We start from the raw sequence: 26,163 nt of genomic DNA on the forward strand, positions 1-26,163 counted from the left end.
CATGCCTGCACTTTTCGGCTTGCTGCTGCTGCAATCCACGCGTTTTAGATCTGCATAACTCCACCTCTTTAAACACAGCACCTTCACCCCCTGCTGTTCCCACCCGCCTCAACACCGTTGGAAGGGAGGAGAACCAATTAAGGCGGGGGGTGGGGTGGAACGAGCAGCTGTCTACCCTTAGCAGGAGGGCTCCTGATTACATACCTCTCCTGCTGCTGCTGCTGCTGGCTGTCCAGCAGCAGACTGAAGGTGGCTGCTGCTGTGCACAGGTATATAAAGGCTCAGAGCCTATTATGACACGCGCAGCCAGCGTTTCATTGCCACATTCCATCTACTGCAGGCAGGATACCTGGCTGGCTGAATGTCGCTGAGAAGCTCACAGAGACCGCCATAAGCAACAGTTTAACAGAATGCCACAGACTAATCAACCAAACTTTTTGGGTTGGGTTCTCTTTTATAGTCTGCAGGCATTAAATGAAAGAAGTCAGTGTTCCAGCAGAAGGAGACAACGTTTCAGAAAAGGCATTGTAGCAAACCAAAAAAGAAATTTTAAGCGCAGCAGAGTAACCAGCGCACATACCTGTTAGCTCAGGTGAGTTTAAAAGGCTGCTGTTGATAACAAGGGCATTTGCTAAATAGATGGTGTGTGTGCAACAATATACTGAAAGGTCAATTATATTGTGCAGCTTATCTCACCACCTGTAGTTATTTAGGTGAAAGCTCCAAAATGCTTGCCTAATATGTCTGTTTATCCAAAAGGAAGTAAAAAGGGAGAGCTAGAAAGATAGCATTGCATCACATTACATGGCAATGCAATGCACAGTTGCTGAAGTTGAACCAAAATGAGCTTGTAATCTGGCTTCTGCAACTTTGAACATGAAAAATCCAATGAGGAGAAGAAAAGCAAAGCCAAAGAGTCCATCCCAAAATCCGACAAACAAGCAAAATGAACAAAAAACATTGAATTCAATTCTTTCTGATTTTAGAAACTGCATTAAAGAAGGGGTGCACCGGTCCTGGAGATACTGCAATACCAGGTCAATGCGTGGAGTGGACAGAGCAAGCTCTTTTTCCATCTCCCTGTTCTAAAAATCCATTTAATATATGGTCCCCAGATAGAGGACGTATCAGATATTAAACTGATAAGAACAGATACTACACTTGATCTTAGCCAAAAGGCCGAGAAGCGATAACCAGAATTGGTTTCAAACTACGGAGCCACCCAAGGATCCTGAAAAGTCCATTTGTGGAGATTAGCTCCTGGACTCCCGTTAAGAAGACATGTTGTCAACCTCTAGATCCCTTACATGCCTGCACTTTTCGGCTTGCTGCTGCTGCAATCCACGCGTTTTAGATCTGCATAACTCCACCTCTTTAAACACAGCACCTTCACCCCCTGCTGTTCCCACCCGCCTCAACACCGTTGGAAGGGAGGAGAACCAATTAAGGTGGGGGGTGGGGTGGAACGAGCAGCTGTCTACCCTTAGCAGGAGGGCTCCTGATTACATACCTCTCCTGCTGCTGCTGCTGCTGGCTGTCCAGCAGCAGACTGAAGGTGGCTGCTGCTGTGCACAGGTATATAAAGGCTCAGAGCCTATTATGACACGCGCAGCCAGCGTTCCATTGCCACATTCCATCTACTGCAGGCAGGATACCTGGCTGGCTGAATGTCGCTGAGAAGCTCACAGAGACCGCCATAAGCAACAGTTTAACAGAATGCCACAGACTAATCAACCAAACTTTTTGGGTTGGGTTCTCTTTTATAGTCTGCAGGCATTAAATGAAAGAAGTCAGTGTTCCAGCAGAAGGAGACAACGTTTCAGAAAAGGCATTGTAGCAAACCAAAAAAGAAATTTTAAGCGCAGCAGAGTAACCAGCGCACATACCTGTTAGCTCAGGTGAGTTTAAAAGGCTGCTGTTGATAACAAGGGCATTTGCTAAATAGATGGTGTGTGTGCAACAATATACTGAAAGGTCAATTATATTGTGCAGCTTATCTCACCACCTGTAGTTATTTAGGTGAAAGCTCCAAAATGCTTGCCTAATATGTCTGTTTATCCAAAAGGAAGTAAAAAGGGAGAGCTAGAAAGATAGCATTGCATCACATTACATGGCAATGCAATGCACAGTTGCTGAAGTTGAACCAAAATGAGCTTGTAATCTGGCTTCTGCAACTTTGAACATGAAAAATCCAATGAGGAGAAGAAAAGCAAAGCCAAAGAGTCCATCCCAAAATCCGACAAACAAGCAAAATGAACAAAAAACATTGAATTCAATTCTTTCTGATTTTAGAAACTGCATTAAAGAAGGGGTGCACCGGTCCTGGAGATACTGCAATACCAGGTCAATGCGTGGAGTGGACAGAGCAAGCTCTTTTTCCATCTCCCTGTTCTAAAAATCCATTTAATATATGGTCCCCAGATAGGGGACGTATCAGATATTAAACTGATAAGAACAGATACTACACTTGATCTTAGCCAAAAGGCCGAGAAGCGATAACCAGAATTGGTTTCAAACTACGGAGCCACCCAAGGATCCTGAAAAGTCCATTTGTGGAGATGAGCTCCTGGACTCCCGTTAAGAAGACATGTTGTCAACCTCTAGATCCCTTACATGCCTGCACTTTTCGGCTTGCTGCTGCTGCAATCCACGCGTTTTAGATCTGCATAACTCCACCTCTTTAAACACAGCACCTTCACCCCCTGCTGTTCCCACCCGCCTCAACACCGTTGGAAGGGAGGAGAACCAATTAAGGCGGGGGGTGGGGTGGAACGAGCAGCTGTCTACCCTTAGCAGGAGGGCTCCTGATTACATACCTCTCCTGCTGCTGCTGCTGCTGGCTGTCCAGCAGCAGACTGAAGGTGGCTGCTGCTGTGCACAGGTATATAAAGGCTCAGAGCCTATTATGACACGCGCAGCCAGCGTTCCATTGCCACATTCCATCTACTGCAGGCAGGATACCTGGCTGGCTGAATGTCGCTGAGAAGCTCACAGAGACCGCCATAAGCAACAGTTTAACAGAATGCCACAGACTAATCAACCAAACTTTTTGGGTTGGGTTCTCTTTTATAGTCTGCAGGCATTAAATGAAAGAAGTCAGTGTTCCAGCAGAAGGAGACAACGTTTCAGAAAAGGCATTGTAGCAAACCAAAAAAGAAATTTTAAGCGCAGCAGAGTAACCAGCGCACATACCTGTTAGCTCAGGTGAGTTTAAAAGGCTGCTGTTGATAACAAGGGCATTTGCTAAATAGATGGTGTGTGTGCAACAATATACTGAAAGGTCAATTATATTGTGCAGCTTATCTCACCACCTGTAGTTATTTAGGTGAAAGCTCCAAAATGCTTGCCTAATATGTCTGTTTATCCAAAAGGAAGTAAAAAGGGAGAGCTAGAAAGATAGCATTGCATCACATTACATGGCAATGCAATGCACAGTTGCTGAAGTTGAACCAAAATGAGCTTGTAATCTGGCTTCTGCAACTTTGAACATGAAAAATCCAATGAGGAGAAGAAAAGCAAAGCCAAAGAGTCCATCCCAAAATCCGACAAACAAGCAAAATGAACAAAAAACATTGAATTCAATTCTTTCTGATTTTAGAAACTGCATTAAAGAAGGGGTGCACCGGTCCTGGAGATACTGCAATACCAGGTCAATGCGTGGAGTGGACAGAGCAAGCTCTTTTTCCATCTCCCTGTTCTAAAAATCCATTTAATATATGGTCCCCAGATAGGGGACGTATCAGATATTAAACTGATAAGAACAGATACTACACTTGATCTTAGCCAAAAGGCCGAGAAGCGATAACCAGAATTGGTTTCAAACTACGGAGCCACCCAAGGATCCTGAAAAGTCCATTTGTGGAGATGAGCTCCTGGACTCCCGTTAAGAAGACATGTTGTCAACCTCTAGATCCCTTACATGCCTGCACTTTTCGGCTTGCTGCTGCTGCAATCCACGCGTTTTAGATCTGCATAACTCCACCTCTTTAAACACAGCACCTTCACCCCCTGCTGTTCCCACCCGCCTCAACACCGTTGGAAGGGAGGAGAACCAATTAAGGCGGGGGGTGGGGTGGAACGAGCAGCTGTCTACCCTTAGCAGGAGGGCTCCTGATTACATACCTCTCCTGCTGCTGCTGCTGCTGGCTGTCCAGCAGCAGACTGAAGGTGGCTGCTGCTGTGCACAGGTATATAAAGGCTCAGAGCCTATTATGACACGCGCAGCCAGCGTTTCATTGCCACATTCCATCTACTGCAGGCAGGATACCTGGCTGGCTGAATGTCGCTGAGAAGCTCACAGAGACCGCCATAAGCAACAGTTTAACAGAATGCCACAGACTAATCAACCAAACTTTTTGGGTTGGGTTCTCTTTTATAGTCTGCAGGCATTAAATGAAAGAAGTCAGTGTTCCAGCAGAAGGAGACAACGTTTCAGAAAAGGCATTGTAGCAAACCAAAAAAGAAATTTTAAGCGCAGCAGAGTAACCAGCGCACATACCTGTTAGCTCAGGTGAGTTTAAAAGGCTGCTGTTGATAACAAGGGCATTTGCTAAATAGATGGTGTGTGTGCAACAATATACTGAAAGGTCAATTATATTGTGCAGCTTATCTCACCACCTGTAGTTATTTAGGTGAAAGCTCCAAAATGCTTGCCTAATATGTCTGTTTATCCAAAAGGAAGTAAAAAGGGAGAGCTAGAAAGATAGCATTGCATCACATTACATGGCAATGCAATGCACAGTTGCTGAAGTTGAACCAAAATGAGCTTGTAATCTGGCTTCTGCAACTTTGAACATGAAAAATCCAATGAGGAGAAGAAAAGCAAAGCCAAAGAGTCCATCCCAAAATCCGACAAACAAGCAAAATGAACAAAAAACATTGAATTCAATTCTTTCTGATTTTAGAAACTGCATTAAAGAAGGGGTGCACCGGTCCTGGAGATACTGCAATACCAGGTCAATGCGTGGAGTGGACAGAGCAAGCTCTTTTTCCATCTCCCTGTTCTAAAAATCCATTTAATATATGGTCCCCAGATAGAGGACGTATCAGATATTAAACTGATAAGAACAGATACTACACTTGATCTTAGCCAAAAGGCCGAGAAGCGATAACCAGAATTGGTTTCAAACTACGGAGCCACCCAAGGATCCTGAAAAGTCCATTTGTGGAGATTAGCTCCTGGACTCCCGTTAAGAAGACATGTTGTCAACCTCTAGATCCCTTACATGCCTGCACTTTTCGGCTTGCTGCTGCTGCAATCCACGCGTTTTAGATCTGCATAACTCCACCTCTTTAAACACAGCACCTTCACCCCCTGCTGTTCCCACCCGCCTCAACACCGTTGGAAGGGAGGAGAACCAATTAAGGTGGGGGGTGGGGTGGAACGAGCAGCTGTCTACCCTTAGCAGGAGGGCTCCTGATTACATACCTCTCCTGCTGCTGCTGCTGCTGGCTGTCCAGCAGCAGACTGAAGGTGGCTGCTGCTGTGCACAGGTATATAAAGGCTCAGAGCCTATTATGACACGCGCAGCCAGCGTTCCATTGCCACATTCCATCTACTGCAGGCAGGATACCTGGCTGGCTGAATGTCGCTGAGAAGCTCACAGAGACCGCCATAAGCAACAGTTTAACAGAATGCCACAGACTAATCAACCAAACTTTTTGGGTTGGGTTCTCTTTTATAGTCTGCAGGCATTAAATGAAAGAAGTCAGTGTTCCAGCAGAAGGAGACAACGTTTCAGAAAAGGCATTGTAGCAAACCAAAAAAGAAATTTTAAGCGCAGCAGAGTAACCAGCGCACATACCTGTTAGCTCAGGTGAGTTTAAAAGGCTGCTGTTGATAACAAGGGCATTTGCTAAATAGATGGTGTGTGTGCAACAATATACTGAAAGGTCAATTATATTGTGCAGCTTATCTCACCACCTGTAGTTATTTAGGTGAAAGCTCCAAAATGCTTGCCTAATATGTCTGTTTATCCAAAAGGAAGTAAAAAGGGAGAGCTAGAAAGATAGCATTGCATCACATTACATGGCAATGCAATGCACAGTTGCTGAAGTTGAACCAAAATGAGCTTGTAATCTGGCTTCTGCAACTTTGAACATGAAAAATCCAATGAGGAGAAGAAAAGCAAAGCCAAAGAGTCCATCCCAAAATCCGACAAACAAGCAAAATGAACAAAAAACATTGAATTCAATTCTTTCTGATTTTAGAAACTGCATTAAAGAAGGGGTGCACCGGTCCTGGAGATACTGCAATACCAGGTCAATGCGTGGAGTGGACAGAGCAAGCTCTTTTTCCATCTCCCTGTTCTAAAAATCCATTTAATATATGGTCCCCAGATAGGGGACGTATCAGATATTAAACTGATAAGAACAGATACTACACTTGATCTTAGCCAAAAGGCCGAGAAGCGATAACCAGAATTGGTTTCAAACTACGGAGCCACCCAAGGATCCTGAAAAGTCCATTTGTGGAGATGAGCTCCTGGACTCCCGTTAAGAAGACATGTTGTCAACCTCTAGATCCCTTACATGCCTGCACTTTTCGGCTTGCTGCTGCTGCAATCCACGCGTTTTAGATCTGCATAACTCCACCTCTTTAAACACAGCACCTTCACCCCCTGCTGTTCCCACCCGCCTCAACACCGTTGGAAGGGAGGAGAACCAATTAAGGCGGGGGGTGGGGTGGAACGAGCAGCTGTCTACCCTTAGCAGGAGGGCTCCTGATTACATACCTCTCCTGCTGCTGCTGCTGCTGGCTGTCCAGCAGCAGACTGAAGGTGGCTGCTGCTGTGCACAGGTATATAAAGGCTCAGAGCCTATTATGACACGCGCAGCCAGCGTTTCATTGCCACATTCCATCTACTGCAGGCAGGATACCTGGCTGGCTGAATGTCGCTGAGAAGCTCACAGAGACCGCCATAAGCAACAGTTTAACAGAATGCCACAGACTAATCAACCAAACTTTTTGGGTTGGGTTCTCTTTTATAGTCTGCAGGCATTAAATGAAAGAAGTCAGTGTTCCAGCAGAAGGAGACAACGTTTCAGAAAAGGCATTGTAGCAAACCAAAAAAGAAATTTTAAGCGCAGCAGAGTAACCAGCGCACATACCTGTTAGCTCAGGTGAGTTTAAAAGGCTGCTGTTGATAACAAGGGCATTTGCTAAATAGATGGTGTGTGTGCAACAATATACTGAAAGGTCAATTATATTGTGCAGCTTATCTCACCACCTGTAGTTATTTAGGTGAAAGCTCCAAAATGCTTGCCTAATATGTCTGTTTATCCAAAAGGAAGTAAAAAGGGAGAGCTAGAAAGATAGCATTGCATCACATTACATGGCAATGCAATGCACAGTTGCTGAAGTTGAACCAAAATGAGCTTGTAATCTGGCTTCTGCAACTTTGAACATGAAAAATCCAATGAGGAGAAGAAAAGCAAAGCCAAAGAGTCCATCCCAAAATCCGACAAACAAGCAAAATGAACAAAAAACATTGAATTCAATTCTTTCTGATTTTAGAAACTGCATTAAAGAAGGGGTGCACCGGTCCTGGAGATACTGCAATACCAGGTCAATGCGTGGAGTGGACAGAGCAAGCTCTTTTTCCATCTCCCTGTTCTAAAAATCCATTTAATATATGGTCCCCAGATAGGGGACGTATCAGATATTAAACTGATAAGAACAGATACTACACTTGATCTTAGCCAAAAGGCCGAGAAGCGATAACCAGAATTGGTTTCAAACTACGGAGCCACCCAAGGATCCTGAAAAGTCCATTTGTGGAGATGAGCTCCTGGACTCCCGTTAAGAAGACATGTTGTCAACCTCTAGATCCCTTACATGCCTGCACTTTTCGGCTTGCTGCTGCTGCAATCCACGCGTTTTAGATCTGCATAACTCCACCTCTTTAAACACAGCACCTTCACCCCCTGCTGTTCCCACCCGCCTCAACACCGTTGGAAGGGAGGAGAACCAATTAAGGCGGGGGGTGGGGTGGAACGAGCAGCTGTCTACCCTTAGCAGGAGGGCTCCTGATTACATACCTCTCCTGCTGCTGCTGCTGCTGGCTGTCCAGCAGCAGACTGAAGGTGGCTGCTGCTGTGCACAGGTATATAAAGGCTCAGAGCCTATTATGACACGCGCAGCCAGCGTTTCATTGCCACATTCCATCTACTGCAGGCAGGATACCTGGCTGGCTGAATGTCGCTGAGAAGCTCACAGAGACCGCCATAAGCAACAGTTTAACAGAATGCCACAGACTAATCAACCAAACTTTTTGGGTTGGGTTCTCTTTTATAGTCTGCAGGCATTAAATGAAAGAAGTCAGTGTTCCAGCAGAAGGAGACAACGTTTCAGAAAAGGCATTGTAGCAAACCAAAAAAGAAATTTTAAGCGCAGCAGAGTAACCAGCGCACATACCTGTTAGCTCAGGTGAGTTTAAAAGGCTGCTGTTGATAACAAGGGCATTTGCTAAATAGATGGTGTGTGTGCAACAATATACTGAAAGGTCAATTATATTGTGCAGCTTATCTCACCACCTGTAGTTATTTAGGTGAAAGCTCCAAAATGCTTGCCTAATATGTCTGTTTATCCAAAAGGAAGTAAAAAGGGAGAGCTAGAAAGATAGCATTGCATCACATTACATGGCAATGCAATGCACAGTTGCTGAAGTTGAACCAAAATGAGCTTGTAATCTGGCTTCTGCAACTTTGAACATGAAAAATCCAATGAGGAGGAGAAAAGCAAAGCCAAAGAGTCCATCCCAAAATCCGACAAACAAGCAAAATGAACAAAAAACATTGAATTCAATTCTTTCTGATTTTAGAAACTGCATTAAAGAAGGGGTGCACCGGTCCTGGAGATACTGCAATACCAGGTCAATGCGTGGAGTGGACAGAGCAAGCTCTTTTTCCATCTCCCTGTTCTAAAAATCCATTTAATATATGGTCCCCAGATAGGGGACGTATCAGATATTAAACTGATAAGAACAGATACTACACTTGATCTTAGCCAAAAGGCCGAGAAGCGATAACCAGAATTGGTTTCAAACTACGGAGCCACCCAAGGATCCTGAAAAGTCCATTTGTGGAGATGAGCTCCTGGACTCCCGTTAAGAAGACATGTTGTCAACCTCTAGATCCCTTACATGCCTGCACTTTTCGGCTTGCTGCTGCTGCAATCCACGCGTTTTAGATCTGCATAACTCCACCTCTTTAAACACAGCACCTTCACCCCCTGCTGTTCCCACCCGCCTCAACACCGTTGGAAGGGAGGAGAACCAATTAAGGCGGGGGGGGGGGTGGAACGAGCAGCTGTCTACCCTTAGCAGGAGGGCTCCTGATTACAAACCTCTCCTGCTGCTGCTGCTGCTGGCTGTCCAGCAGCAGACTGAAGGTGGCTGCTGCTGTGCACAGGTATATAAAGGCTCAGAGCCTATTATGACACGCGCAGCCAGCGTTCCATTGCCACATTCCATCTACTGCAGGCAGGATACCTGGCTGGCTGAATGTCGCTGAGAAGCTCACAGAGACCGCCATAAGCAACAGTTTAACAGAATGCCACAGACTAATCAACCAAACTTTTTGGGTTGGGTTCTCTTTTATAGTCTGCAGGCATTAAATGAAAGAAGTCAGTGTTCCAGCAGAAGGAGACAACGTTTCAGAAAAGGCATTGTAGCAAACCAAAAAAGAAATTTTAAGCGCAGCAGAGTAACCAGCGCACATACCTGTTAGCTCAGGTGAGTTTAAAAGGCTGCTGTTGATAACAAGGGCATTTGCTAAATAGATGGTGTGTGTGCAACAATATACTGAAAGGTCAATTAAATTGTGCAGCTTATCTCACCACCTGTAGTTATTTAGGTGAAAGCTCCAAAATGCTTGCCTAATATGTCTGTTTATCCAAAAGGAAGTAAAAAGGGAGAGCTAGAAAGATAGCATTGCATCACATTACATGGCAATGCAATGCACAGTTGCTGAAGTTGAACCAAAATGAGCTTGTAATCTGGCTTCTGCAACTTTGAACATGAAAAATCCAATGAGGAGAAGAAAAGCAAAGCCAAAGAGTCCATCCCAAAATCCGACAAACAAGCAAAATGAACAAAAAACATTGAATTCAATTCTTTCTGATTTTAGAAACTGCATTAAAGAAGGGGTGCACCGGTCCTGGAGATACTGCAATACCAGGTCAATGCGTGGAGTGGACAGAGCAAGCTCTTTTTCCATCTCCCTGTTCTAAAAATCCATTTAATATATGGTCCCCAGATAGGGGACGTATCAGATATTAAACTGATAAGAACAGATACTACACTTGATCTTAGCCAAAAGGCCGAGAAGCGATAACCAGAATTGGTTTCAAACTACGGAGCCACCCAAGGATCCTGAAAAGTCCATTTGTGGAGATGAGCTCCTGGACTCCCGTTAAGAAGACATGTTGTCAACCTCTAGATCCCTTACATGCCTGCACTTTTCGGCTTGCTGCTGCTGCAATCCACGCGTTTTAGATCTGCATAACTCCACCTCTTTAAACACAGCACCTTCACCCCCTGCTGTTCCCACCCGCCTCAACACCGTTGGAAGGGAGGAGAACCAATTAAGGCGGGGGGTGGGGTGGAACGAGCAGCTGTCTACCCTTAGCAGGAGGGCTCCTGATTACATACCTCTCCTGCTGCTGCTGCTGCTGGCTGTCCAGCAGCAGACTGAAGGTGGCTGCTGCTGTGCACAGGTATATAAAGGCTCAGAGCCTATTATGACACGCGCAGCCAGCGTTCCATTGCCACATTCCATCTACTGCAGGTGTTAGAACCTTGCTGTTAGGTTTTTTTTCCTTTGCTGGTCACATGACCTTGTTGGCCTATTTAATCCTGCTCCGCCCTTCTGGCTTTGCTGGACTTCATTGTATATCTACTTTCTAGCTAGCCTGTGCTCTGTATCTTACTCTGTTAGTTTGCTTGGTCTACGGACCTCTAGGTTCTATCTATTTTGTTTGTTCGTCTTTCTGCTGCTATTTCTGTTAGGAGGTGTCCCATATTCCTCCCAGTCCTTAGTACTTGTAGGGATTCCCTCCCCAAATCTATAGGTCTCCGTACAGACTAGATTAGGACTTTAGCAGGTCTGATCGCAGGATCAGGTTCCCTGTTACATCGTAGGGATTCAGCTGAGTCTTATAGTAGGGACAGATCTCCTCTCTTTCCTTAGCTTTGGTAGCAGAACATAACAGTAAGTCCAGCCTGTAAATTCTCTAAGGAAAGATTTTTTTTTTGTTCCATCATGGTGTCGGTTCAGGATTTGGCTAAACACCTGCAGGGACTCTCTCTGGAAGTGGCCGAGCTCCGTCAGCACGTGAGTAACTGTCCTGGAGCATATTTCTTGGAGCCTAAGGTATGTTTGCCGGATTTATTTTTTGGTGAACATCGAGAATTTTTTTTCATTTAAAAATGCTTGCTTATTGTATTTTCGTTTGAGACCCAAGTCCTCTGGGGATGAATCCCAGCGCGTAGGGTTCATAATGTCACTTTTGCGCAAAGAGCCTCAGGAGTGGGCCTTTTCTTTGCAACCTAGTGATACATGCTTCAGATCAGTGGATAGCTTTTTTTCTGCTTTAGGACTATTATATGATGATCCTGACCGTGTGGCATCAGCTGAGACTGAGTTGAGACGTTTAAAACAAGGATCAGGTAATATGGAAAAATATTGTACACATTTTCGTCGTTGGTCCACTCAAACAGGGTGGAACGATTCTGCTCTGAAAAGTCTATTTCTTGCTGGGCTCAGTGAAAAGGTTAAAGACCTGCTAATTGCTTATCCTACACCTGAGGATTTGCAACAGGCTATGCAATTAGCTATACGGGTGGACAGAAGACTGCGTGCTAGGGTTAATGAGAGCAAATCCTCTGCTATGTCAGTTTCTGGTTATGATAATGTGTGTACTAACAGTGGTGAACCGATGGAGATTGGATCGGTGGCACCTCGCTCTCAAGAAAAACACCGTCGTTTTTCAGAAGGCTTGTGTTTCTATTGTGGAAAGTCTGGTCATTTGATTAAAGGCTGTGAGCTTCGTATGAAGAAAGAAAAAAAAATGGTCAGTCACGCCCGTATTGCCTGTTTAAATTCCAAGGGTATATTTTTAGCTGCTTCCACGATTGCTCAGGAAAAATTAATGGAATTTCGGGTGTTTGTTGATTGCGGGTCTACACTGAATGTTATTGATGGGGGATTCGTGGAAAAACTCAATTTAAAACCTGAACCTTTATCATCCCCCATTGCTGTGGTTTCTGTGGATGGCTCCCCTTTGAAGAATATTACTCTCAAGGTCAGTGAATTTCCTCTCACTATTAATGGTGTTCACCATGAGAAATTGGATTTGGTAGTGTTGAATAACTTGCCTTCTCCAGTAATATTGGGTTTGCCCTGGTTAAAATTTCACAATCCTGTACTGGATTGGTCTACCAGTGAAATTAAATCCTGGAGCCATAAATGTTATGACAAGTGTTGTAACGGGCGTATTGCAGCTTTGGATAGGGGAGAATTGCCTGTTCCTATTCAGGATTTTTGGAGAGTTTTTTCTGAGAAAGAATCGCAGGTTTTGCCTCCCCATAGAGACTATGATTGTTCTATTGAATTTGTCCCTGGAGCGACTCTTCCTAAAAGTCGTTTATTTAACCTTACTATTCCTGAGAGGAAGGCTTTGGAGGAATACATACAGACAAGTTTGGCCGCCGGTCACATTAGGCCCTCTAAGTCTCCTGTGGCGGTTGGATTTTTTTTTGTAAAAAAAAAGGACGGTGGTTTACGTCCTTGTCTGGATTTTCGTGAGATTAACAAAATTACGGTACGCAATCCTTACCCACTGCCATTGATTCCTGATCTGTTTAACCAGTTATTGGGGGCCAAGTGGTTCTCTAAAATTGACCTTAAGGGGGCATACAATCTGTTGCGCATGAAGGAGGGTGATGAATGGAAGACTGCTTTTAACACTCCTGTGGGTCATTTTGAGAATCTGGTTATGCCTTTTGGTCTTACTAATGCTCCTGCATTTTTTCAGAATCTGATTAATGACATCCTTAGACCTTTGATCGGTAAAAATGTGGTTGTGTATTTGGATGACATTTTGATTTATTCGCCAGATCTGGAGTCTCATTGGCGGAGCGTGCGTGAGGTATTACAGTTATTAATGGACAATTCGCTTTTTGCTAAGCTGGAGAAATGTGAGTTCGCTGTACAGAGAATTAGTTTTTTGGGCTACATTATCTCCAGCAAAGGTTTTGAGATGGATCCGGTTAAGGTTCAGGCTGTGCAGGAATGGCCTAGGCCTATTGGTTTGAAATCAATACAGAGGTTTTTGGGTTTCGCCAATTACTATAGAAAATTCATAAAAAATTTTTCTAGTATTGTCAAACCTCTGACTGATCTCACCAGGAAAGGTGCTGATGCGGTTCAGTGGTCTTCTGAGGCCATTGAAGCTTTTGTGTATCTCAAGGAGAGGTTCACCTCTGCTCCCATCCTTATGCAGCCTGATGTTACTAGGCCGTTTTTGGTTGAGGTTGATGCTTCCTCTGTGGGAGTTGGCGCAGTATTGTCTCAGGATAACGGGGATGGATTACATCCCTGTGCATTTTTTTCAAAAAAATTTTCGGAGACTGAATTGAATTACGATATTGGTAATCGGGAATTATTGGCTATTAAACTCGCATTTGAACACTGGCGCCACTTCTTGGAAGGTGCGGAATTTCCCGTTCAGGTTCTTACGGATCATAAAAATCTGATATATCTTGACGCTGCCAAGCGCCTGAATGCCCGTCAGGCTAGGTGGGCACTGTTTTTCTCGCGGTTTAATTTCTCCGTTACTTACATCCCTGGTACTAAGAATGTTAAGGCGGATGCCTTGTCTCGCAGTTTTTCTCCCATAGTCGGTGCTGAGAAAGAGGAAAACATTTTACAAGAAGGTGTTGTGATAGCTGCTTTAGACTCCGTTTTGGAAGATGAGATTCTTAAAGCTCAGGAGAATGCCCCATCTAACACTCCTCATGGGAGGTTGTTTGTGCCTGGGACCTTTAGGAGAGATTTGTTTGTTGAGTGTCACGAATCTCGGTTGGCAGGTCATCCCGGAATCTCTGAGACCAAGAGACTGGTGGGTCGCAGTTTTTGGTGGCCTGGATGGCAGAAGGAAGTCATTAAGTGGGTGCGCCAATGTACTATATGTGCTAGATCTAAGTCCTCACATACTCCTGCTGCGGGGTTGCTTTGTCCTTTGGAGGTCCCCAGTGCTCCTTGGACACATTTGGCTATGGACTTTATAACTGACCTTCCCCCCTCTGAGGGTTTTACTGTCATCTGGGTGGTCGTGGACCGTTTTAGCAAGATGTGTCACTTGGTTCCCTTCGTCAAACTGCCCTGCGCTAAAACTCTCGCTAAGGCCTTTGTCAAGGAAATTGTCAGACTTCATGGCGTTCCTACTGACATTGTTTCTGATAGGGGTCCTCAGTTCGTGGCTCGTTTTTGGCGTGCCTTTTGTGACAGGTTGGGAATTCATTTGTCGTTTTCGTCTGGATATCATCCTGAATCTAATGGCCAGACAGAAAGGAAAAACCAGGATGTTGAGCAGTTCTTGCGTTGTTTTGTGGCAGACAATCAAGAGGGGTGGTCTGAGTTTCTGCCACTTGCCGAATTTGCTCTGAACAATCATACATCTTCTTCTGCTGGTTGTTCGCCTTTTTTTTGTTGTTCTGGGAGACATCCGTCGTTTGGGTCGTTCTCCAAGTTGGGATCTGCCGTGCCTGAGGAGGAGAATTTTTCCGGTGATTTGGAAAGAGTTTGGACGGATGTGCGTGGTAATCTTCAGGAGGCCAACAGAAAATCTAAAGACTACTTTGATAGGAAACGACAGGAGGTTTTGTTCGCTGTTGGTGACATGGTTTGGTTGTCCTCTAGGAATCTGCGGTTGAGGATTCCTTCTAAGAAATTGGGTCCCAAGTTTGTAGGGCCCTTTAAGGTGCTTCAGGTTGTCAACCAATCTGCTGTTAGGTTGGAGGTTCCTACCTCCTGGAGAATTAATCCGGTCTTTCATGTCTCTCTGTTAAAAAAAGCTGTTGTGTCGGATGGTGACGCCTCTGCCTCTGTTCCTCCGGTGGTGGAGGACGGGGAATATGAAATTTCTCGCATCCTTGACTCTAGACGGTATAGAGGTAGTTTGCAGTATCTTGTGGCCTGGAAAGGTTTCGGACCCGAGGATAACTCTTGGGTGAGGTCAGATGATGTTTCCGCGTCCAGACTTATCAGAGCGTTTCACAGGAGATTTCCTGATAAGCCTGGTCCTAGGGGATCCGGAGGATCCTCTTAGAAGGGGGGGTACTGTTAGAACCTTGCTGTTAGGTTTTTTTTCCTTTGCTGGTCACATGACCTTGTTGGCCTATTTAATCCTGCTCCGCCCTTCTGGCTTTGCTGGACTTCATTGTATATCTACTTTCTAGCTAGCCTGTGCTCTGTATCTTACTCTGTTAGTTTGCTTGGTCTACGGACCTCTAGGTTCTATCTATTTTGTTTGTTCGTCTTTCTGCTGCTATTTCTGTTAGGAGGTGTCCCATATTCCTCCCAGTCCTTAGTACTTGTAGGGATTCCCTCCCCAAATCTATAGGTCTCCGTACAGACTAGATTAGGACTTTAGCAGGTCTGATCGCAGGATCAGGTTCCCTGTTACATCGTAGGGATTCAGCTGAGTCTTATAGTAGGGACAGATCTCCTCTCTTTCCTTAGCTTTGGTAGCAGAACATAACAGCAGGCAGGATACCTGGCTGGCTGAATGTCGCTGAGAAGCTCACAGAGACCGCCATAAGCAACAGTTTAACAGAATGCCACAGACTAATCAACCAAACTTTTTGGGTTGGGTTCTCTTTTATAGTCTGCAGGCATTAAATGAAAGAAGTCAGTGTTCCAGCAGAAGGAGACAACGTTTCAGAAAAGGCATTGTAGCAAACCAAAAAAGAAATTTTAAGCGCAGCAGAGTAACCAGCGCACATACCTGTTAGCTCAGGTGAGTTTAAAAGGCTGCTGTTGATAACAAGGGCATTTGCTAAATAGATGGTGTGTGTGCAACAATATACTGAAAGGTCAATTATATTGTGCAGCTTATCTCACCACCTGTAGTTATTTAGGTGAAAGCTCCAAAATGCTTGCCTAATATGTCTGTTTATCCAAAAGGAAGTAAAAAGGGAGAGCTAGAAAGATAGCATTGCATCACATTACATGGCAATGCAATGCACAGTTGCTGAAGTTGAACCAAAATGAGCTTGTAATCTGGCTTCTGCAACTTTGAACATGAAAAATCCAATGAGGAGAAGAAAAGCAAAGCCAAAGAGTCCATCCCAAAATCCGACAAACAAGCAAAATGAACAAAAAACATTGAATTCAATTCTTTCTGATTTTAGAAACTGCATTAAAGAAGGGGTGCACCGGTCCTGGAGATACTGCAATACCAGGTCAATGCGTGGAGTGGACAGAGCAAGCTCTTTTTCCATCTCCCTGTTCTAAAAATCCATTTAATATATGGTCCCCAGATAGGGGACGTATCAGATATTAAACTGATAAGAACAGATACTACACTTGATCTTAGCCAAAAGGCCGAGAAGCGATAACCAGAATTGGTTTCAAACTACGGAGCCACCCAAGGATCCTGAAAAGTCCATTTGTGGAGATGAGCTCCTGGACTCCCGTTAAGAAGACATGTTGTCAACCTCTAGATCCCTTACATGCCTGCACTTTTCAGCTTGCTGCTGCTGCAATCCACGCGTTTTAGATCTGCATAACTCCACCTCTTTAAACACAGCACCTTCACCCCCTGCTGTTCCCACCCGCCTCAACACCGTTGGAAGGGAGGAGAACCAATTAAGGCGGGGGGTGGGGTGGAACGAGCAGCTGTCTACCCTTAGCAGGAGGGCTCCTGATTACATACCTCTCCTGCTGCTGCTGCTGCTGGCTGTCCAGCAGCAGACTGAAGGTGGCTGCTGCTGTGCACAGGTATATAAAGGCTCAGAGCCTATTATGACACGCGCAGCCAGCGTTCCATTGCCACATTCCATCTACTGCAGGCAGGATACCTGGCTGGCTGAATGTCGCTGAGAAGCTCACAGAGACCGCCATAAGCAACAGTTTAACAGAATGCCACAGACTAATCAACCAAACTTTTTGGGTTGGGTTCTCTTTTATAGTCTGCAGGCATTAAATGAAAGAAGTCAGTGTTCCAGCAGAAGGAGACAACGTTTCAGAAAAGGCATTGTAGCAAACCAAAAAAGAAATTTTAAGCGCAGCAGAGTAACCAGCGCACATACCTGTTAGCTCAGGTGAGTTTAAAAGGCTGCTGTTGATAACAAGGGCATTTGCTAAATAGATGGTGTGTGTGCAACAATATACTGAAAGGTCAATTATATTGTGCAGCTTATCTCACCACCTGTAGTTATTTAGGTGAAAGCTCCAAAATGCTTGCCTAATATGTCTGTTTATCCAAAAGGAAGTAAAAAGGGAGAGCTAGAAAGATAGCATTGCATCACATTACATGGCAATGCAATGCACAGTTGCTGAAGTTGAACCAAAATGAGCTTGTAATCTGGCTTCTGCAACTTTGAACATGAAAAATCCAATGAGGAGAAGAAAAGCAAAGCCAAAGAGTCCATCCCAAAATCCGACAAACAAGCAAAATGAACAAAAAACATTGAATTCAATTCTTTCTGATTTTAGAAACTGCATTAAAGAAGGGGTGCACCGGTCCTGGAGATACTGCAATACCAGGTCAATGCGTGGAGTGGACAGAGCAAGCTCTTTTTCCATCTCCCTGTTCTAAAAATCCATTTAATATATGGTCCCCAGATAGGGGACGTATCAGATATTAAACTGATAAGAACAGATACTACACTTGATCTTAGCCAAAAGGCCGAGAAGCGATAACCAGAATTGGTTTCAAACTACGGAGCCACCCAAGGATCCTGAAAAGTCCATTTGTGGAGATGAGCTCCTGGACTCCCGTTAAGAAGACATGTTGTCAACCTCTAGATCCCTTACATGCCTGCACTTTTCGGCTTGCTGCTGCTGCAATCCACGCGTTTTAGATCTGCATAACTCCACCTCTTTAAACACAGCACCTTCACCCCCTGCTGTTCCCACCCGCCTCAACACCGTTGGAAGGGAGGAGAACCAATTAAGGCGGGGGGGGGGGGGGGTGGAACGAGCAGCTGTCTACCCTTAGCAGGAGGGCTCCTGATTACAAACCTCTCCTGCTGCTGCTGCTGCTGGCTGTCCAGCAGCAGACTGAAGGTGGCTGCTGCTGTGCACAGGTATATAAAGGCTCAGAGCCTATTATGACACGCGCAGCCAGCGTTCCATTGCCACATTCCATCTACTGCAGGCAGGATACCTGGCTGGCTGAATGTCGCTGAGAAGCTCACAGAGACCGCCATAAGCAACAGTTTAACAGAATGCCACAGACTAATCAACCAAACTTTTTGGGTTGGGTTCTCTTTTATAGTCTGCAGGCATTAAATGAAAGAAGTCAGTGTTCCAGCAGAAGGAGACAACGTTTCAGAAAAGGCATTGTAGCAAACCAAAAAAGAAATTTTAAGCGCAGCAGAGTAACCAGCGCACATACCTGTTAGCTCAGGTGAGTTTAAAAGGCTGCTGTTGATAACAAGGGCATTTGCTAAATAGATGGTGTGTGTGCAACAATATACTGAAAGGTCAATTATATTGTGCAGCTTATCTCACCACCTGTAGTTATTTAGGTGAAAGCTCCAAAATGCTTGCCTAATATGTCTGTTTATCCAAAAGGAAGTAAAAAGGGAGAGCTAGAAAGATAGCATTGCATCACATTACATGGCAATGCAATGCACAGTTGCTGAAGTTGAACCAAAATGAGCTTGTAATCTGGCTTCTGCAACTTTGAACATGAAAAATCCAATGAGGAGAAGAAAAGCAAAGCCAAAGAGTCCATCCCAAAATCCGACAAACAAGCAAAATGAACAAAAAACATTGAATTCAATTCTTTCTGATTTTAGAAACTGCATTAAAGAAGGGGTGCACCGGTCCTGGAGATACTGCAATACCAGGTCAATGCGTGGAGTGGACAGAGCAAGCTCTTTTTCCATCTCCCTGTTCTAAAAATCCATTTAATATATGGTCCCCAGATAGGGGACGTATCAGATATTAAACTGATAAGAACAGATACTACACTTGATCTTAGCCAAAAGGCCGAGAAGCGATAACCAGAATTGGTTTCAAACTACGGAGCCACCCAAGGATCCTGAAAAGTCCATTTGTGGGGATGAGCTCCTGGACTCCCGTTAAGAAGACATGTTGTCAACCTCTAGATCCCTTACATGCCTGCACTTTTCGGCTTGCTGCTGCTGCAATCCACGCGTTTTAGATCTGCATAACTCCACCTCTTTAAACACAGCACCTTCACCCCCTGCTGTTCCCACCCGCCTCAACACCGTTGGAAGGGAGGAGAACCAATTAAGGCGGGGGGTGGGGTGGAACGAGCAGCTGTCTACCCTTAGCAGGAGGGCTCCTGATTACATACCTCTCCTGCTGCTGCTGCTGCTGGCTGTCCAGCAGCAGACTGAAGGTGGCTGCTGCTGTGCACAGGTATATAAAGGCTCAGAGCCTATTATGACACGCGCAGCCAGCGTTCCATTGCCACATTCCATCTACTGCAGGCAGGATACCTGGCTGGCTGAATGTCGCTGAGAAGCTCACAGAGACCGCCATAAGCAACAGTTTAACAGAATGCCACAGACTAATCAACCAAACTTTTTGGGTTGGGTTCTCTTTTATAGTCTGCAGGCATTAAATGAAAGAAGTCAGTGTTCCAGCAGAGGGAGACAACGTTTCAGAAAAGGCATTGTAGCAAACCAAAAAAGAAATTTTAAGCGCAGCAGAGTAACCAGCGCACATACCTGTTAGCTCAGGTGAGTTTAAAAGGCTGCTGTTGATAACAAGGGCATTTGCTAAATAGATGGTGTGTGTGCAACAATATACTGAAAGGTCAATTATATTGTGCAGCTTATCTCACCACCTGTAGTTATTTAGGTGAAAGCTCCAAAATGCTTGCCTAATATGTCTGTTTATCCAAAAGGAAGTAAAAAGGGAGAGCTAGAAAGATAGCATTGCATCACATTACATGGCAATGCAATGCACAGTTGCTGAAGTTGAACCAAAATGAGCTTGTAATCTGGCTTCTGCAACTTTGAACATGAAAAATCCAATGAGGAGAAGAAAAGCAAAGCCAAAGAGTCCATCCCAAAATCCGACAAACAAGCAAAATGAACAAAAAACATTGAATTCAATTCTTTCTGATTTTAGAAACTGCATTAAAGAAGGGGTGCACCGGTCCTGGAGATACTGCAATACCAGGTCAATGCGTGGAGTGGACAGAGCAAGCTCTTTTTCCATCTCCCTGTTCTAAAAATCCATTTAATATATGGTCCCCAGATAGGGGACGTATCAGATATTAAACTGATAAGAACAGATTTTTTTTAATTTGGCTATCCCCTGCAGAGGGATAAAACCGTTTATTAAAACTTTAACAATTTACAAGCATAATTACACAAATACCAAACGTTAAAAGACAAATGAAATTTACAAAACAAAAAAATACAAAGATTTTAAATAATTAGGTTCCATTGGTCAACAAGCCATTTTTTGGAAATATGTACATTCTTCTTTTTGTCAATTAAATAATAAGTATACATTTCACATAAACATAAACTTAAAACATCATTCACTGATAAAACATCTTGTTTAAAAATAGCAATGTTGCGCGCTTTCCAGAGAGATGACTTGGCGCAGTTCACTGTCTTCCAAGCCATTGTGTACTGGTCCATTGTGGGGCATTCCATAAGTCCGTATAGCACAGTTTTATATGTAAAGTCCTTGAGGTCTGCCACCCTTTCCAGTAGGGGGAGCAGTCTTCTCCAGAAATCCTTTGCAAAATTACATGTCCATAATAGATGTTCCACCGTTTCCTCGTCTTGGCATCCGGCTCTTGGGCAGATGGCAGACCTCACAAATCCTCTTCTGTATTGGAATGCCCGGCAAGGAAGACAGCGGTGCATGCAACTCCAAGCCAGATCTCTCTGTTCATTAAAAAGATAAAAAACGTTAATCATTTTCCAGATAGACATAGATTTGTCATCATCATATCTGTCAACATTACATATTTCCTCACTTTTACGTATTTCTTTAATTAGTTTCTTACTATTTCTTAATTCCTCTATTTTCTTAGTCCCTAAATTAAAATCGGACACTATTTTCCTTAAAATCTCATAATGCGTCGACAAATTAAAAGCATGGGGCACAGATATATTAACTTCATACCATCCAAACTTTCTCATAAAAAATCCTGTATTAAAACGCATAAAAAAGGACCAATAGTGATTCTTAAAAAGGGCATTAAAACAGTAAACGAACAGATGGATTAAAAGAAACCTATTAAAATCTGGAAAATCTTTACCACCTTTTACTTTTGATTTCATCACGATTTCTCTTTTCAGCTTTTCCATTTTTGAGTTCCAAAAGAAGGTAAAGCAGGTTTTGGTTATCTTTTTTAAAACATTAACAGGCGGGGGGAAAACCATGCTAAGATACAATAAAAGAGGTAAAATCACCATCTTTAAAACCAATACTTTACCCTCCATTGTAAGTCTCCTCATGTTCCACATACATATTTTCGTATTTACTTTCTGTGTAACTGTTTCCCAACTATTATAACCATCATTATTTTCAGTGAATGATATACCTAAAATGGAAATGGATTCGGAGACATTAATTGGTACATCACGTAAAATCATCCCCCCAACACTTAAAATGTTACACTTATTAAAATTGATTTTAAAACCAGAAGCTAGACAAAAGGATTGCACTTGATGGAGAGTGGCCGTAAGTGATGGTGCATCTGTACACAAGACCGCCACGTCATCCATGTAGCCTACAACCTTGGCCTCCAAACCACCGCTTCCAGGCAGAGGGACACCGCATATCTGTTTATTTTGGCGTATTGCACATAACATTGGTTCCAGGGCACAGATAAACAGTAGGGGGGACAGAGGGCATCCCTGTTTCACCCCTGACCGTAAAAATGCCTCTTGTGTCTTAAAACCATTCACTAAAATCTTACTTGTACAATCCTTGTAAAATGCTTTAAGCGATAGTAAAAACCCTTCTGGTATGCCCATTTTCTCTAAAACTTTAAAAAGATAAAAGTGTGAGACACGGTCAAATGCTTTTTCAAAATCAATAGATAAAATCGCCATTTTCCCCTTTCTGTCTTTCACATCCTCAATACAGTCTTTCACTAAATTCAGATTGTCCCATATACTGCGCCCCGGCACCCCACACACTTGATTAGAATGAATAACTTTGCTGATGACTTCTTTTAGACGATTTGCACAAATTTTAGCCATTATTTTATAGTCACAATTTAAAAGTGTTATTGGTCTCCAGTTTTCTAATTTTGATTTATCACCTTTTTTGTATAGGAGGGAGACTTCACCTTTCTTCCAGGAATTTAATAAAACCTTATTATTAAAAACCTCAGTAAACAAATAAAACAAATCATCTTTTAAAATATCATAAAAACATACATAAAATTCTATTGGGATGCCATCAGGACCAGGGACCTTTCCAGTTTTAAAACTTTTAATAGTTTTTAACCCTTCTTGTTCCGTTAAAACTTGGGATAAAAACTCTTGGGATGCGGGATCTAAAACAGCTGTTAGTCCTTGCAGCGAATCATCCATTAATTTATTATCTATATTTTTTCCATTAAAAAGATTAGAAAAAAAAAACTCAACTTTACCCAGCATATTTTTTATATTATTCTCACCATCTATATGGTCAATTATCACTTTTTCTTTTTTATTTTTCCTAAAAAAATATCTGGAACACTTTTCATTTTCTTCTATATGTTGTACTCTAGAACGAAAAATTATCTCTTTTCCTTTTTGTTCTAGCCATTTTGAAATCTCTTCTTTAAGTTTGAAATATCAAGTTGTACATCTATCCCATTGTCTCTGAGCTTAAATAATGTTTGTAGGCGGGTATTTAAAATTCTATATTCTTCATATTTTTCTTTGGCTCTACATATACTCTTTTTAATAAAAAAGTCTTTTATTTTTACTTTCATTCTATCCCACCATACACTCATAGTCTCATTTGTTTTTTTCCCTTTTCTACATTTCCTATAAAACTCAATAAAATCTGATAAAATCTGCGGGTCGGTTAAAAGGGATACGTTCATTTTCCAGCTTTTCTTACCACATTTTTTGTTGTCATTTACTTTTATGGTAAAGGATAAAAGTTTATGGTCTGAAAATATATTAGTTAAAACTTCACATTTGGCAGGTATTGTTTTATCTGAACCAAAAATAAAATCAATCCTAGAGCTACAATTAGCATTGCTCCAAGTGAAACCGGCATCCTCTGGGCTGTCACTATGACACTCTTTATATATGTCTATCAATTTAGCATCTTTGACTATATCATGTAGCATACCTGAGGTTTTATCGTAGTTCCTGCTTACAGAGCTGGAGCGCCGGTTTTCACCTTTTAAAACACAATTAAAATCCCCTGCTAAGATAAAAGGTTCAGAGTTATTAATAAATAATGGTAAAAGATCAAGCATTTCGGCTCTTTCATTTTTCTCTGGGGATCCATAAAAATTTAAAAACTGCCATCTAATACCATCAATAAAAGCTTTCACTAATAAAATACGACCTGGTAAAATTTCCTGAATAAAATCAATTAAAACGTTCCCTTTAAAAAGTATGGCTACACCCGCTGATCCTGCAGCATTCGATCCGGACCAGACAGATGGCCCACACTTCCACTCATCTTTATATTTTTGATATGACATTTCATGTGGGATATTACATTCTTGCAGAAAAAATACAGATGCAGTAAAACACGTAAAAAAATTAAAAAGAGCAGTTCTTCTCGTGTTAGATTTTATGCCTCTCACGTTGAGGGAAATACCTTTGAGTTCAGCCATCATTAGAAAATGTAGAAATTTTACTTAGGTAACTAAGAGCAACGGATTTACCTGTCCGATGAACCTGATCAGACCACTGGGCTTGCGCCTCCCTCCTCATCTGATAGTATCGTCACGAGAGTCTCCGTGGAGGAGGAAAGATTACCACATTTATATAAACCCGACGCTACACTGGCATAGCTCGGAGGGCTGGCTGGCAGAACCCGCTGGGTCTCCATTGGCTGGCCATGCAGTTCCTCATCAGGTGGGTCCCCGAGGGGTTCCGCCGCCCCTGTTTGACCTGTAGAAGGTCGTCCTATAGGAGGAGGTTGCGCACAAGGCAGAGCCTCTGACTCTTCAGAGGCAGCAAGATCCCGGTCCCCACCTGTAGCAGCGGAGACCGAAACCCCTGAGGGTCCAGCGTCCACGTCCCCTTCTGGAGAAGTGTCCATCTGTTCACCTCCTGCTGCCTCCTCCGAACCACCCTTTTTCTTTTTCTTAGGACCCACCTTTATCCACTCAGCACCCTCAGCACTAGGAGACCCAGACTGGGCATGGGCTTCTGTGTCGGCCTTTTGCCGGTCCCTTTTGACCTTACCAGTAGTGCCCTTCTGCTCCTTCTCAGCCCTCCTTTTGGACTCCCGCAGGTCCTGCAGCCAGGTTTTGGGATTTGGTATTTTACCTGTCATAGACTCTGGAGACACTTCACTATTTGGTACGCCCTTATTATCTCCAGAGGCTCCAGGTTGTTGTTCCTCCTCCTGAGGGGTGGTCTGATCTTTTGGTCCTTGGTCGGACGTCTTGGACTTCCCCTTTTGCTCATCTTCCCGAAATCTGTGAGGGCAAGAAAAATAAAAGTGACCTGGAGTCTGGCAAAAACTGCATTTCTTTTCCTTAGGGCATTCTTTTGTCTCATGTTCTTCACTAGCACAATTTCTACATGATACATGACAGTTTTCTTTTGAATGACCATAGCGCCCACAATTTCTGCAATATACTGGCATCCCAGAAAAGAAGAAATCCCCATTTGTTTGCCCAATTTTGAAACGGGCAGGGGGGAGCCGTATACCACCTGGTGTATTTGGATCTCTTGTACACTTCACAAGGAATTTCCACTTAGATGTCCATATGTTATATTCGTTTAATATCTTCCCAATACATTTAACACTTTTAAAATAAATTGCTAGAAATGACATTACTTCTGGAGCAGAAACAAAGGGCGAAAATATTTTTACAATAACCAGTCTTACCTCATCCAGGACGTGCTCAACAATTTGTATCCCTTTCAAAACAGGACTATTTTCAACTTTTTTTAACTTTTCTAGTACATCTCTAAAAATACCTTCTCCGGTGAATGTGATGTCATAGTCACCTCTTCTGGGATAATCCTGGATGGAGAGAATTTCATTCCTTTGTACGCCAAGAAGGTTCCTGAGCACGTCCTGGACTACATACCCTAATTTCCTCATATCCGAGCCACCCGCCGTGAAGTGAACTCGGATAGAGTTTTTTAGCCTCGCATAAAGAGGCACGAGGTTAGGGTCAACCTCCATGGAAAAACGCAACAAGGTTGCAAATTGCAGCCGCTTGCAATCTGCGCTCCCAGTGTTCTTGCAGCGAAAAACACCTGGAAGCTGGGGGATCGCAACTCGTTACCCTGGGACTAAGCCCTCTCCCTAATAGCAGCAAGCAGGTTAAGTCCACCAAAGTGGACGATCCTGCCAGGCCAAGGAGAGGGGTACCCGAGTGCCCTTCAACCACAATCTCCTGCAATAAAGCACTTGATCGTAGCCAAAAGGCCGAGAAGCGATAACCAGAATTGGTTTCAAACTACGGAGCCACCCAAGGATCCTGAAAAGTCCATTTGTGGAGATGAGCTCCTGGACTCCCGTTAAGAAGACATGTTGTCAACCTCTAGATCCCTTACATGCCTGCACTTTTCGGCTTGCTGCTGCTGCAATCCACGCGTTTTAGATCTGCATAACTCCACCTCTTTAAACACAGCACCTTCACCCCCTGCTGTTCCCACCCGCCTCAACACCGTTGGAAGGGAGGAGAACCAATTAAGGCGGGGGGTGGGGTGGAACGAGCAGCTGTCTACCCTTAGCAGGAGGGCTCCTGATTACATACCTCTCCTGCTGCTGCTGCTGCTGGCTGTCCAG

The 26,163-nt window shown here is 43.7% G+C and overlaps 12 non-coding genes across 12 annotated transcripts; all 12 read right to left on the bottom strand.

The window, feature by feature from the left end:
- Positions 1-1,000: 1,000 nt before the first annotated feature.
- LOC141149599 (U2 spliceosomal RNA) lies at positions 1,001-1,191 on the bottom strand. The gene has a single exon (XR_012245891.1). It is a non-coding gene; the product is annotated as a U2 spliceosomal RNA (small nuclear RNA).
- Positions 1,192-2,306: 1,115 nt separating this feature from the next.
- LOC141274978 (U2 spliceosomal RNA) lies at positions 2,307-2,497 on the bottom strand. The gene has a single exon (XR_012323237.1). It is a non-coding gene; the product is annotated as a U2 spliceosomal RNA (small nuclear RNA).
- A 1,115-nt stretch (positions 2,498-3,612) lies between these two features.
- Positions 3,613-3,803, bottom strand: LOC141274979 (U2 spliceosomal RNA). The gene has a single exon (XR_012323238.1). It is a non-coding gene; the product is annotated as a U2 spliceosomal RNA (small nuclear RNA).
- A 1,115-nt stretch (positions 3,804-4,918) lies between these two features.
- On the bottom strand, positions 4,919-5,109 carry LOC141149601 (U2 spliceosomal RNA). The gene has a single exon (XR_012245892.1). It is a non-coding gene; the product is annotated as a U2 spliceosomal RNA (small nuclear RNA).
- Positions 5,110-6,224: 1,115 nt separating this feature from the next.
- On the bottom strand, positions 6,225-6,415 carry LOC141274980 (U2 spliceosomal RNA). The gene has a single exon (XR_012323239.1). It is a non-coding gene; the product is annotated as a U2 spliceosomal RNA (small nuclear RNA).
- A 1,115-nt stretch (positions 6,416-7,530) lies between these two features.
- LOC141274981 (U2 spliceosomal RNA) lies at positions 7,531-7,721 on the bottom strand. The gene has a single exon (XR_012323240.1). It is a non-coding gene; the product is annotated as a U2 spliceosomal RNA (small nuclear RNA).
- Positions 7,722-8,836: 1,115 nt separating this feature from the next.
- LOC141274982 (U2 spliceosomal RNA) lies at positions 8,837-9,027 on the bottom strand. Its single transcript, XR_012323241.1, has one exon. It is a non-coding gene; the product is annotated as a U2 spliceosomal RNA (small nuclear RNA).
- Positions 9,028-10,142: 1,115 nt separating this feature from the next.
- LOC141274983 (U2 spliceosomal RNA) lies at positions 10,143-10,333 on the bottom strand. Its single transcript, XR_012323242.1, has one exon. It is a non-coding gene; the product is annotated as a U2 spliceosomal RNA (small nuclear RNA).
- A 6,096-nt stretch (positions 10,334-16,429) lies between these two features.
- On the bottom strand, positions 16,430-16,620 carry LOC141274984 (U2 spliceosomal RNA). The gene has a single exon (XR_012323243.1). It is a non-coding gene; the product is annotated as a U2 spliceosomal RNA (small nuclear RNA).
- A 1,115-nt stretch (positions 16,621-17,735) lies between these two features.
- On the bottom strand, positions 17,736-17,926 carry LOC141274986 (U2 spliceosomal RNA). Its single transcript, XR_012323245.1, has one exon. It is a non-coding gene; the product is annotated as a U2 spliceosomal RNA (small nuclear RNA).
- A 1,119-nt stretch (positions 17,927-19,045) lies between these two features.
- On the bottom strand, positions 19,046-19,236 carry LOC141274987 (U2 spliceosomal RNA). The gene has a single exon (XR_012323246.1). It is a non-coding gene; the product is annotated as a U2 spliceosomal RNA (small nuclear RNA).
- Positions 19,237-20,351: 1,115 nt separating this feature from the next.
- On the bottom strand, positions 20,352-20,538 carry LOC141150423 (U2 spliceosomal RNA). Its single transcript, XR_012246629.1, has one exon. It is a non-coding gene; the product is annotated as a U2 spliceosomal RNA (small nuclear RNA).
- Between the last annotated feature and the right edge of the window lie 5,625 nt (positions 20,539-26,163).

Source organism: Phyllobates terribilis, unplaced genomic scaffold, assembly GCF_046119375.1.
Source record: "Phyllobates terribilis strain yellow unplaced genomic scaffold, ASM4611937v1 Scaffold_5__5_contigs__length_657084704, whole genome shotgun sequence".
Lineage (NCBI taxonomy): Eukaryota > Metazoa > Chordata > Amphibia > Anura > Dendrobatidae > Phyllobates > Phyllobates terribilis.